This window comes from Sarcophilus harrisii, chromosome 1, assembly GCF_902635505.1.
Source record: "Sarcophilus harrisii chromosome 1, mSarHar1.11, whole genome shotgun sequence".
NCBI lineage: Eukaryota > Metazoa > Chordata > Mammalia > Dasyuromorphia > Dasyuridae > Sarcophilus > Sarcophilus harrisii.
The window spans coordinates 588,318,147-588,332,165 of NC_045426.1; the positions used below are offsets into that span (position 1 = coordinate 588,318,147).

At 32.5% G+C, this 14,019-nt stretch overlaps 1 protein-coding gene and 1 long non-coding RNA gene across 5 annotated transcripts in view; one reads left to right on the forward strand and one right to left on the reverse strand.

Annotated features, from left to right (window-relative positions):
- The window catches only part of ZFPM2 (zinc finger protein, FOG family member 2), a 543,440-nt gene that overhangs the window by 404,234 nt on the left and 125,187 nt on the right, over positions 1-14,019 (forward strand). The gene's annotated exons all lie outside the window — the stretch shown is intronic.
- The window catches only part of LOC116420678, an 87,070-nt gene continuing 77,071 nt past the window's right edge, over positions 4,021-14,019 (reverse strand). For 2 of the 3 annotated variants that reach the window (XR_004231068.1, XR_004231069.1), the window contains exons 5-6: positions 6,796-6,930; positions 4,021-4,425 (exon numbers count right to left, since the gene is read on the reverse strand). This is a non-coding gene — a long non-coding RNA (uncharacterized LOC116420678). The remainder of the gene's footprint in view (positions 4,426-6,795; positions 6,931-14,019) is intronic. The other variant, XR_004231070.1, reaches the window with a different exon arrangement.

Consider the following 14,019-nt stretch of genomic DNA (forward strand, 5'->3'; position numbering starts at 1 on the left):
TAAATCCATGACTTTATTGCAAAAATCTCAATGGCTAATATCAAAATAGGATTTTCTATTCCCAGCTTTTCCACCCAAGTTCATGCCTTCAAAATTTATACTTTACCTTATCATGCGATTGCAAAATCATTTGATTGCCAGGACTGTCAAGAACTTATTAACAAAACTGAAAAGTCCTCTATTTGATTTTTCACCTGACCCTGGGTGTCTCACTAAATAGTCCCTCTAGTACTTTAAAGGCATGATTTTTTCAGTGGAAGAAAAATGTAGACCCTTTGCACTATATTCACACTGTGGTTCAAAGGGATTTTTCATTCAGAGGAAGTGATAATCCCTTAAAACTGAAAGCCAGCTCTTTCTGAGGCTCATCTCATCACTGGTAATGAGATGTGTGGCAACTGCTGGTGCCAAGGAATTAATGATACCCAGTAAGTAAAGAATAGAAAACCTAGGTTTGTGAATTATGCCTGTTGTTCTGTGTCTTCTGAGCAGGAAAATGGAAAGATCCTTTGCCATCATACTTATTATGATATTAAAACTATGGAAATTTGATCAGATAAAAGAAATGCTAAATGAAATTTCTCCATCTAAACACTCATGTCAAGAAAGGCAATTTTAGTAGTGCGGTGGTGTAAGCATTTTGTTTTTTCTGCAATAAAGCCATCAGATCAATAAAAAATTATGTAGCAGATTATTATTACACTGTGCTCACCATAGCTCTAATCGTAAATAATACAGCAGTTATCCTGGTTATATTAATTATAATTAGAATGCAGATAATGCAGACGGTCTTTTATTACTAGAGCCAAATCAATTTTCCAGTGTTATTCAATGCAAGGTCACACAAAGTTGTTGAAGCTCTTAGACTTCTTATGAAATGACCTGCATATGCAAGAGAGGGTTTGGCTCAGCTGTGCAAGAAACATTGACTGGGAAAACGCATTGAAATAATTAGAGCCATGAACTCTTGCCTATAATGGCAGAATTTCATTTTATAAAGTAAGCAGAGCTGTAATCCAACCTCCTTTATGGTGGGAAGCCTCATAAATCTTTCAGAGAAGACCAAGTCTTATGTTTAGGGGTAAAGCAGAAATCAAAATGAATTTGTTTGGATTGTTGCTCTCTCCTCTGTTCCTTCTCTTCTGTACCAAGATGTCAGAGCTTTTAAATGCATTACTGTATATAACAATAGTGAGAAGGAAACAACAAAATCACAAAGTAATATACCATAAATACATTTGGCTTTTTTTCTCCACAAAGATTCAGGCTGTTATTTTTTCCCCTGTGTTGTCATTCTAGAGCATAAATGGCAAACTGGGGAAGAGGAAGGTTAAGGGGAGCAAGTGATAAGGTACAAAATGGGGGCTGGAGAAAAGGCCAAGAGGACAAAGAGAGACAAGAATATTCCAGGACCTGACGTGAATCAAAGACAAAGGAGCCCTAGGAATTATAAAATATTTGGATGAAGCAAAGCCAGAAGTGAGGGGAATGAATTACCATCCCTAAAATCTAGGAGTCCAGATACCTAGCTAGAGGGTAAGAATACTAATGATCCAAACAAACTTAAAACCTAGGAGTCAGATGAGAAACAGAAGCCATGGTTCAAGGCAGACAACCACTGAGATTCCAAAATGCTAGGATCTTGCCAGGTCTAAAATTAGTAAGCAAAACATATGAATGTGTCTAATTTGAAATTGGTTGCTTTTTGCCTTCTGTATAGCTCCTGATTCAACAGGAAGTGTTCACAGGATCTGGGCCTTTAATTATGAAATAGATTGCTGAAGGTAATTAAGGAAAAAATACATTTTTCTAGATCTGCCTTGGGGAGCAGCAGATTAGGGTTGAGAAAGAGGTCCTGATAAATACCAGAAAATATAAGTAGAAACATTGAAACAATGAATTTGGAATCAGAAGGCCTAGATTCAAATTCTGTATGCTTTTTATATGACAAATAATTTAATATCTTTGTTTCATCATCTGTAAAATAAGAGGAGTAAAATTCTTAGACTAATCCCTAAGGCCTCTCCCCATCTAAATTCAATTGATAACAATTTTCAAGCAAGTCAATCTATTGGGTTTCTCTTGTAAAAGAAATTCTTACCTTTTTTAGTGTATGACAAGGACCCTTTTTGATAGTCTAGTGAAACCCATGGACCCCTTTTGGAACAATGTTTCTGAACTCAGAAAATAAAACATGTTGGATTACAAAGGAAAGCAATAATATTAAAATATAGTTATCAAACAATTTTGTACACTATTTTAAGAAATTATGTTTTATTTTAAAAAGTTCAACAAGAATGACAAATTCTATGATACTGCCTTTCCACCAGAAGGCTGGGCTAGCAATATGGTTTGATTAAAAAAAAATTATATCTGTTCAGGGATAGTTTGTCGGGCAGTTTCATTTATATGTTTTAAAACTCATTTTATCTTTGATGATTTCAAGTGAAAACTTTTTAGTCTTACTTTTTTTTTTTAAAGAAACCTCAGTAACAGACAATTGTACTTTGAGTATAATGTGCTTTTCCATTTCTGGAGCTCACTGGTAAAAGATTCACAACTTTTACAAACATTGCTTTCATTTGTTGAAGAGATATATAGGAAAATAATCCCATTTTGCATCAGGGACCTCTGTTTTAGATATTTTTGAAAGAGATTATGAAATATTAGTGTCTTTCTGAATATGATATTAAATTAATCTGAAAAAAGTACAACTTGTTCCTAGGAAATATGTCTTTTACAATCCTAATATTTGGGAAGAGGAGAGGAAGCTTGCTAGAGTATGTAGATTGTAGAGGACCTATTTTGGAAAGGCCTGGGTTCAAGTTTACTTCTGAATTGTATTTGTTATATGACCAGTAACTAAACTTATCTCTAGGCAAAATTATCAAGGCTCTATGGTATGTATGATGCGAAAAGAAAAGTAGTTTCTATGCTGAGAGTTTCCAAACCAAAATAAAATAAAATAAGCTATAAATAAATCTGAATTTTAAAAAATAGAAGGAGGGAAAAATCTGTTGTAATAAACCTCAGTTAATATCTAAAGGAAAAATGAATAAAGCAAATAGGACCATAAAACAAATATATCAGTTTCTGATTATTTTTTTGGATCACAGTTAATTATTGGTATACTTAATCCACTTACAGTGAAATGGAATTCTGTATGTAGAATTTTTAACAACATGGGATATGGTTCTAAAAGTCACTCAATCTACATTTTCAACTTTATTAATCCAGGAATTCCTGATTGCACTAAAGTTTCTTAAAGATAATTTACTATATATATATATATAATAAATTTACTTAAAATGAATAAATATCAAAATATTTTCATGTGTGATCTTAAGTAGAATATAATAAAAACAGAGATTTATATCTTTTTTCTAAAAGTTATCTTTTCTGATTTTGTTTACATCTTTTTTCTTCTATAATGAGACTTTAAATTAAGTTGGACCTCACAGGACTTAGCACTCCTTAGTGATCTCTGAGTGTTATTTGCACATTATTTGCTTTTAAGTCAAGGAAACCCTGTTTTTAAATAAGCTCACCACTAAGACAAAGGAAAAGACTTCTTCAAAAAGAGAAAGTTAAAATCAAGCAATTTTATATAGGTATGTGTGTGTATATATACAATAAAAGCCAATCGTACAACTCATTTTCTTTGTGCCCCATACTATCCACAGTCTAGTTCCTCATGGGGTTTTGTTGCTTTAAGGCTCTGTCTATCTCAGAGGTAGCATGTGTATGGGAGGAGGCAGGGATTGCTATGGTAAGTACTGTTGCTTCATATAATAGGATTGGGGAATTATTTTGAGTCCAAAACATAAGGAAAAAAAGTCTAAAAGTGACCTTGTCGACTGAATTAACTTCTATGTGATTCCGTTTTAAAAATGATATGCCTAGTATTATCATTTTACTGCCAAAAACTGGGAACCTTTCCAAATTTTGACTTACAAAATCATTGTACTTCCAAATAAAAAAATTTTAAAAGACCTAGAGCTTTTTGAAGACTTCTTTTTGTTGAATGCAGTAATAGATGTTTTGCTAATATCCTATGCAAATGGCCAACACCACAAGTTAGAGCTACCCTTAGGCAGCCTTATCTTCTACCCAGGCTTTTATGAGGTGTTTGTTTTATTTCTGAAAGCCTGGAGTTTGAACATCTAGGGTTTGGTCTTTCTTCTTCTGCCTTCTTTCTCTCCACTCCCCGACTGCCTTTACCTCTACCTCCATCATCTTTGTCTATCAGCATCCCTTAGGTAGTGAAGCTTGATGTAAAATTCATTCTAGGCACAGAAGGAGAGATCATCTTTCCCTAGAAACGTGACTAATTGCAATTTTGCTTTTTATTTGGTCTTCTCTACTCTCCCCAATTTACTCCTCTTCTAGTCCTCTAGCATCGTGACCATCTTCAAGGTATACCTGCTGACAAAATGGAAGAGGCAGGTATTATTAATGAGACCTTAAAATAGCCCAACACTTAAAAGCTTAGTGCAAGGTTTTATTATTAAGCAATTGCTTTTCTTCACAAAATTTTATTTACTTGATATTCTTTATGACTCCTTCTATCAATTTGCCATACTAAGCCATCTGATCAGCTGCTTTTTAAAAGTGATAGGACCTCTAGCAATATTCCCAGAATATAGCATGCTCTTCTCTTCTGTGTCAGGTGCCTGTGCTTACATGGGAGGATTAGCTGCAATAATACAATTCAATAGAGTACATGAAGAGAGCTGGCCCTGTGTGTCTCTGATCTGTGCTTGCTATCTTTGCCACTGTTTTGGAAATGGCCTTTATGCCTCCTGGTCTCAACATGAAGCAAAGAGTACCATCTGGACACCACATGTGAAAAAGTCGGAGATCTCTAGGTTAAATTATGCCTGAAAGGACATTCTCTTGTCAGTTAAGCTGCTATGTACTTTAGCCTGATAACTAACAAAATTATAGTATGGTAATTTTAATTGGAAACTATCCATTTTTATCTTCAGGTTTTCCTTTTCTATTCCCACTGGCAACTATCCTTTGTATTCAACTTCTATGCACTGGTGCCCATAGCAACACCCATGTGTAATAGTAAAACCAATGTGGCCCCAGAGTTACTGTATACCAGAATTTGATAGTGACATTGATCCAAACAGCAGGATACAGTGGCATAATATGGCACCATTCTGTATTTTCTTAATCTGCTGCTCTTGACTTTTCTTGGGGGTCTAGAAAAACCATCTGGTAATTAGCGTAACAAAAAGTGGGATTCTGTATCAATAAATGTTTGATATGAACATTTCTTTATCCCTTCCTGGAAGACAAGCCCAAGCAGCTTCAAGTGATATAGTCAGAAACTAAATGTATATCTAATATTAAAATTATTTACATTATTTGAGGTCCTTCAATTAATTCTGGCAGGTTAGAATGTTTTCAAGTTACAAACTACATAATAATTACACAAATGTTAGCACTCTGTCTACTGAGATATGTTTATATGTTTAATTTAATTTATAAGTTAATATAACATACTGCCTCATCCATAAAATGCCTCTAATCTTCCTATGCAGAAATTATCTCTTTCTCCTCTAAATATCATAGAGGGAGTAAGATAGGAGAAAAAGCTAAGCATTTATGTAAAGCCTACTATATGACAGCCACCGTGCTACATTGTTATTCAATTCTTTCAGTTATGTCTCTTAGTGACCCCATTGTGAGTTTTCTTGAAAAAGATACTAGAAGTACTCTTTTTTACAAATGTTATCTCATTTGACCCTCTTCAAGGTAGGTGCAAAGTGGTTATGTACTGTTCAGTGCCAGTGTCTGTGAATCTTTTTTCATAATAATAATAATAAGTCCACAGCTGAGCTATTGGCTGAGGTCAATCTTCAGATTGTGCATTTAATATGCTGCACATTAAAGTGGGTCTCGTGCTTTGTAATGTGATCTGTCATCTCCAAAAAGGAAATTAGTCTTTTATTCAAAATAAAATGATCTTCAACACATCTTTCCAAAAACTGATTAGTTGATGCTTCCCAGTTAGGTCACTAGGTGGCGCAACAGACAAAAAGCAAAGCAAGAGTTCAAATTTGACCTCCAGTACTTAAGAGCTGCATGTATGTCTTGAGACAAAGCCACTTAATCTGTCTGCTTCAGTTTCTTCCATTGTAAAATGAGATTAATAATACCTAGCTCCCAGTATTGTTGTAAAGACCTAATGATATATTTGTAAAGTGCTTAGCAGAGTGCCTAGCAAAAAATTCTTAGTTAATAAATAGTTCTCCTTATTCCCTAATTGCACAATATCAGAATGCATTGTACTATCTAATAACATCAGACACAGCCAATCTTTTGACTCAGGGGCTCTTATTTAACTTGGATATGTGGTTTTCTTAGTAGTTTTTCAAAGCTACTAAGCTTTATTTTCTCTTGTCAGAACATCTCTAAGATATTTAACACCTGGTCATCTCCAAGCACTAAAAATTATTTAGGTACTATCACATAGAATTTTTCAAATTAGCAAATAGTTTTAGCTGAGCTACAAGTCCTGGATCCTAGAAGAACAGCAGCTCACTAAAGTTGTTGTTGTTGTTGTTGTTGTTGTTGTTGTTGTTGTTGTTGTTGTTGTTGTTGTTGTTGTTATTGTTGTTGGATATTCTCCACAGAGTAATCTATCCAGCTCATACCCAGGAATCTACAAGGTAACAACAATGCCTCCAAAGGTTCACTTTTTCAGGTACTATTTGAATGGACACTTGTTGAATTCCCATTCTTCATCCCCCAAAAATGCTAATTGAGAGTGCCCAAAAATACCTTTGAGATCCCTGATAAAGAGGGAAAGGAGGAAGACGAAATTATACTTTCTTCCTGGTTCCACATTATATTTGGCCCACATATGTAGTTAAGAACTCTCCATGAAAAGTGTAGCTAGAATGAGCTGGCACAAAGCTATAATGAGAAAAGAATAACATTGTTACAAAGAAGCAAGGGGATGGGAAAAAGAGTAAGAAGGCATGTCCAAGATCTAAGTCTAAGGCTGAACATCTGGTTTGAAAAGTCAAGAGATGGGTAAAGTCTATTCACCTAAGAAACCAATAAATTCAAATGGATTTGAGGTCATACCAATGATATATTTCTTACTTTAAAATCTGTGGAACAATGATCAGTTCATTGTTTTGTTTTTAATTTCTAGGATAGATCGTAACACAAACATTCCTGCAACACAAATTTTAAATGAGAATAGCTTTACACCCCTTCCAACACTATTTTTCCTATTAAAAACAACTGAGTTCACATGTTTTTGGATAATGGTTCCTACCATTCATTCCATTTTACCAACCAGTTCTTTCTCATTTATCAAAATCAAGACCAGAATGTTTGTTTCCTTCTATCTTTTCTTGTTACTTTTGAAAAATAAAATCACTAGGAAGGCAGGGCAAGTAATGATTTGTTGACTGTCTCTTCTTATAGCACAATACTTTAGCAGAGGTACCAGACCAAGAATAGATCTTCATAACTGGAGCCATTGTTGATATATTCCTCTACTCTTCTTTTACCCTTGATCTGAGAGATTGATTGCTATCAGCCTTGGGGATAGCCAGAGAAAACTCCCCCTTCTATAAAAGGATTAACGCATAAGCAGAGATTACTGATAACCTTGGGGAAATTTGAATAATCTTACTCAACTGTTTAAGAGGCAATTGGGAGACAAAGAAGTGATTTATTGGTTTCTGAGAAAGTAAAAAACTTTAACTCTTATTATATAAGGACAAGATGAATTTTTATTTGTTTGATTTATTAGCAATGACTGGGCTCAAAATCAAAGTGTTTTTCCCCTCCTCCCATACTTTGCTAAAGATAAGTGAACTTGAGATGGAAGTATGTGAACTTCAGATAATGTGGGCTTAATGGCAAAAGCTCACCAGAAGGCAATATCAACATAGCTTTTCCAATGACCTTCTGATGGTTTTACTCAGAGGAACTCTCATATCTGGTACTAGTCACTGAGCAGACATCTGATAAAATTTGGGGACCAACTCTTGTTCATGAACATATACTCCAATTTGTTTACCCATTTCCCAATCCATGGACATTCCTGAAATTTCTTTTTTTTTTTGCCACCACAAAGAGAGATACTATGAAAGTTTTAGGAACATGTAGGTTTTCCCTAATCATCTCGGGAAAGAACCCTAACAGTGCTGGGTCAAGGATATAGACAGCAACTCTTTGGACATAATTTCAAATCTCTCTTCAAAATGGTCATTATCAGCTTACAGATCCACCAATAATGAATTAAGATCCAATTTTTCCATATCCCCTCCAACATTTATCACATTCTCTTTCTATCACTTTGGTCAAATTGAAAGGTATAAGATGATATTTCAAGATTGTTTTTTGTATTTCTCTAATCAATAATGATTTAAAGCATTTTTTCATATAACTATAAATTGTTTGAATTTCTTCATCAAAAAAAAAAAAAAACTACTGGTCATTTTCTTTGACCATTTATCAATTGGGGAAAGATTCATATTATTATAGGTTTAACAAAGTTCTTTGTAAATTTGAGATGTGAGATCCTTACCTGAGGAATAGTCTATGAAATTTTTTTCCAGTTTTCTGCTTTCCTTCTGATTTTGGCTACATTAGTTTTATTTGCACAAACCCTTTTAAATTTAATGTAATCAAAATTATCCATTTTACATCTCAAAACATTCTCTTATTCTTGTTGGCTCATAAATTGTTTCCCTATCCAAAAGTCTGATAAGTAATATGTTCTATGTTCTTAAAATTATTTTATAGTATCGTCCATTAAATCAAGGTGTATCTATTTTGACCTTACTTTGATAAATGGTATAAGATATTGGTCTAGGTCCAATTTCTACTAGACTGCTTTCCAGCTCTTCTAATACCTTTTTTACCAAATAATGAATTCTTATCCCCTAAACTAAAGTCTTTATACTTGTCAAATCCTGGATTACTATATTTGTTTACTGCTATAAATTGTCTAGTCTGATTCACTGATCTACCTTTCTATTTCTTACCCAGTATTAGATAGTTTTGATAATTACTCTTTTTTATTAGTTTAAGATCTGATACTTCTAAAATTCTTTCCTTTAATATTTTCCCCACTTATTTTTGATGTTCTTGACCTTTTGTTCTTCCAAATGAATTTTATACTATTTTTCCAATTCTGTGAAATATTTTTTGATAATCTAATTGGAAAAGCTTTACATATATAGTTTACTTTTGGTAAAAATTGACATGATTATTATATTGGCCCTGAATATCCATGAACAATGAACATTTCTCCATCTATTTAAATCTGATTTTATTTGTGTACAAAGTTTTTGTTCACATGCATCCTGGGTTTGTTTAATAGGTGTAATCCCAGGTGTTACTTGGCCTGGGTCACACAATTAGTAGCAGAGGCCAGATTTCAATTTAGATAGATAAGTATTCCTGACTTGTGGCATGCCATTCTATCATTGTGCTACCTAGCAGTAATACTATCTGAAAAGCTGTAAATTATATTCAACCAAAATATTTATTTAAACATAATGATTGAATTGAACAGATGTTACTTTAAGTGAGGTAGTTCTAGCTAGCTCTTCCTACAGTATCCTGTTGATGATATATAGGAATGCTGATGATTTATATGGGTTTACATTAAAATGCTTTTAAAAAACAAGTTCATAGATCTTAGGCTGAGAACTCTGTCTTAGACAATACATTCTAGGGTTAGTGTCCAAATATCATGGAAATATTTTTATCATAAGCAAAGTAATATTTAAATAGTATATCAAAAAGTTGCAATATACTAGTTGGGATACAGGGAATTAACTGGAAAAGTTTTGAGGAGATATTGTTAGTGTCCTTATTGTGAAAAAGAAAACTAGTCACATATTTAACACACATTAATTCAAACTTTAAAACATCTAAGTGATTTAAAATATAGAAGAGGTATATGCTCCAATCAAAAGACATTTAGCTGAGAGATAATTATATTTCAAAGACTTATCTTTTATAGTTAAAAAAGTCCCAGAAACATAAGAGGAAAGTATATGATGTCAAAAAGTCTCCTTTCTCATCCTTAAAGTTTGGCTTGCAATTGATTGCACTTACTTTTTGACAGAAATTATCACCTGCATTGTTGGCAAAGCCAAAATATCATATCAAGATAGAAAAGGATGATTTGTTTGACATGAAATGAACAGCTCTCAGAAAATTTCCACACAGGATTGTGCAAGAGTTAGAGAAAAGGTTCAAGTCATGGTGATTCCCAAAACAATATTGACTTATTGGAGCTTTAATGCTATAGATATACCATATTGTTGATCATAAAAGTCAGCAATTCTGGCATTTATTTTGACAGGAAAAGGAGGAAAGGTTAGTAGATATCATCAAAACTATTAATTACTATGACCCTTCGAAAAGCTGCCTTATCTATATGATTTTATATTAAATTTTTTTGCTCATATGATCTTTTAGAAATATATTTGGAACTGATAATAAAAAATATGTTTGCTTAGCACCATCTATGTTTCAGGCACTATGTAAAGAACCAGAAATTAAAAAAACCTATATTAGATAGTCAATCATATTAAGTAATTTATATTTTTATTCACCATAGTTTTATTGTTCTTTAAGATTTACAAACTGCTTTGTATTCATTATGTCATTTCATCATCATAAAAATCCTGAGTTGCTATTAATATCTCCATATCACAGTTGAAGAAACTGAGGTCCAAAGAGATAATGTGATTTGCACAGGATCAGATTAGTAAGTGCTCAAGTCAGAATTCAAACTTCATTGTTGCTGACTCCAAATCCAATGTCCAGAACAGAGAAAGTGAATAATTCTCCTATACTATTTCCTGGTCAACCTACATCTGACATATTGAGTCCAGTTTTAGTTGACTGTGGACATCAGCAAATTGCAAGATGCTAGAGGAGGTTCATCAACATGATAAGAATGGTAGAAAGAAGTTATATAATTGAAGCACTTGTAAATATTTAATTTAAAAAAGAGAAGATATAGAGACATAATTGTCTTCAATTATGTAAAATTTTGTTATTGTTCTGTAATTTTCAGTCACATCTTACTTTTAGAATTCTATTTAGGATTTTCTTGGCAGCAATACTTCTCCAATTTATTTTATGGGTGAGGAAACTGAGGCAAATGTGGTTTAAATGACTTGGCCAGGGTCACACAAGTAGTAAGTATCAGAGGCCAGATTTCAATTTAGATAGATAAGTATTCCTGACTTGTGGCATGCCATTCTATCATTGTGCTACCTAGCAGTAATAATTCAACCAAATTATTTATTTAAACATAATGATTGAATTGAACTGTCATTTGGCAGGCCAAGCACAATAACTTGCAAATAGCAGGTATTTAATAAATATTTGTTGAGTTATATTTTTAGAAAAAATATACTTTTCTACTTGATCTCAGAGAACAGAGCTAGCTATAATGGATAGAAATTTCAAAGTTCCATATTTCACTTAGAAAGAATTTTAGCCAAAGTAAAGTAGGATGTTTATAAAAGTGATGATTTTTTTTTTCATTTCTGGAGTTATTCAAGCAAACATTAGCTGATAACAAGTTGGAGTTGATATAGCAAGGATTCCTACTTCAGAAATGACCTTTGAGCTCTTTTCTAACTCTGAGATTCTAATATACTTTGGTAGGAAAGGGTCTAACTCTTTCAGTCTTCTCTGCTCTCTTAACCTCAGATCCAAAATAATGAGCTTCTTTAGAGGTTAATTTATTATTTCTTCTCTCTGCTGTCTCTTTAAGCCTTTCCTAATCCTCCTTTTCCCATTATGCCATTAAAGTATCAGAGGACAAGGAATTCCCTTTAATATCAAGTTCTTTGGGCCATCAAAATAAAATAATTACCAGTTTTCATGTGTTGTTAACAATTTCATTCTTATAACAATTCATTCTTATAAAACCATGAAATGTTCTATTTGGGAATAATTAGCTTCAATGTACCAAATCTTTTGTGATTATCAATATAATATCATAAAATTCATCCTTGTTTTTTTATAACCAAAAATCACATACATATTAGATGAATAAAATAATTTTGTCATTAAGTCATGAGATAATTTCTGTAGATGGCCTTTCTATATATTTTGTATGGGAAATAATTAAGGCAACCAATGCTTTGTTAATTTTTTTTATAAATTCAGATTAATTGCCTAGTATTAAAATATTGTAAGCTTATTTCCTTATTTAGAGATTTCTACAGGAGTTTCAAACTGACCTCACTAGTCATAGATAATATGATTAAAGATAAAAGCAGTTCACTTTTTTCTCCCTCTTATCAAGTGAGAGATAAAGATTCCAAGTAGCTAAGAGTTCTTACACATAGGTCAAATCTTGGTAGGATTTGATGACTCCATGATAAGATTACTAATATTGAAGAGTTTTCAGGAAAATTTTTCAATATTCTAGTTTATGCCTTTATTGAAGATTTCTGCCCTAATTATCAAAAACTTTATTCTGTTAATTAACTTAAGAAGACTTTCTATTCAGAAGGTTTTCTGAGTATCTGTATTTATCAAAAATGATACTCTTTTCTAGAAAAAAAACATAGCATTTTTTTCTGGAACATTACCTTGCTAACTCTACTTATTTTTGCATAGTCAGTTGTTATATCTATTCTATTCAGTTTGAAGTAATTGCTACTTTTGTTTTCCACTTTTGTCAACCTCAAAATATTTGAAGTACAGCTTTGTGTCACAAACTGTTACAAAGGATGAAATTTGGAGGGAGTAGAAAAGTAATTTGTTTTATGGACATTAAAATCCAAATGGTATAAAAGGAACAAAGTGAAATTCTGTTCAATTTTTCTGTAGAAAAACAAATTATTCCTACATTGGAAAAATATAGTCATATGATGTTTTCAAGGGAAAATGTAACTTTTATTACAAATGCCTTTAGCTTTTTTCTTAATATTAATATCATATATATATATATATATATATTTATGATATAGTAGCATTTTGAAATTAAAACTAGGCCAGCACATTGTCAAAGTAATGGTAATATTAATAAATGGCCTGAATTTATATAGCACCACTTTTCTGAGGAGTTCAACATACTTCACATATTTTATCTAATTTTTCCTCACAACATCCCTGTAAGGTAGACAGGGGGCAGGTGTAATTAAAGATTAGATGTGTCAGTTATCCATTGTTATTAAAACACATTAAACTGGATCTCTTCAGTCTGCTAACTGAACCAATTAAGCAGTCATGTCACTTATCAAAGTACCAATTACTTGATTTTTGTTACATCATAATTCCTTCTCCATTTTCTCTGAGACTAATATTGCATCTTCTTTGATTTTTATATTCATCCATATTATTCTGAAAATGGGGTTTAGGAAGGTTAGCAAATCTACCATATTTTGCTGCGTAGCATTTCTGGTATTATTGATAAGTTATTGGCAGTGGTACTTTATGGATGTGAAAGAATAAATGTTCCTGCTTTGTTCCAAACCAGTAACAGATGTATTAGGAACATCTGATTAATTCCAGAATTGTCTCTAGGTTTTCATACATTTATATTTCTTTTTTCCATATTTAGATATTGTTTACATATCTAATCCATAACTGTTTGGTTAGCCATGAAGTACTGCTTTTAACCAATTTATATCATTGGAGAAATATCACCTGTGATCTTCATTGAAATCTGTTATAAAATTAGAAATGTTAAGTCAACATAATAAGTACTGGCTGTGCTAAGTGTAACAATTTCAAAAGGTTAGTTAGAACATCAGGTAACATTCACAAGAAAGACATTTGCTTTTAATCTCACATTTAGTATTTGATACTGTCTTCATTTGTTTTCCTTTTTTTATTATCTTTGCTTCATATTTGATATTTTAAAATCTCGTTTGCTAGCAAGGTATAAAGAGTGATTACTTACTTATTTGTACCCAATACTACAAATCTTAGTAGAAATGATCACCTTCCTAAATAAGCTCCATCTCATTAAGTTCCTTTTAGGGGGAAACTAGATGG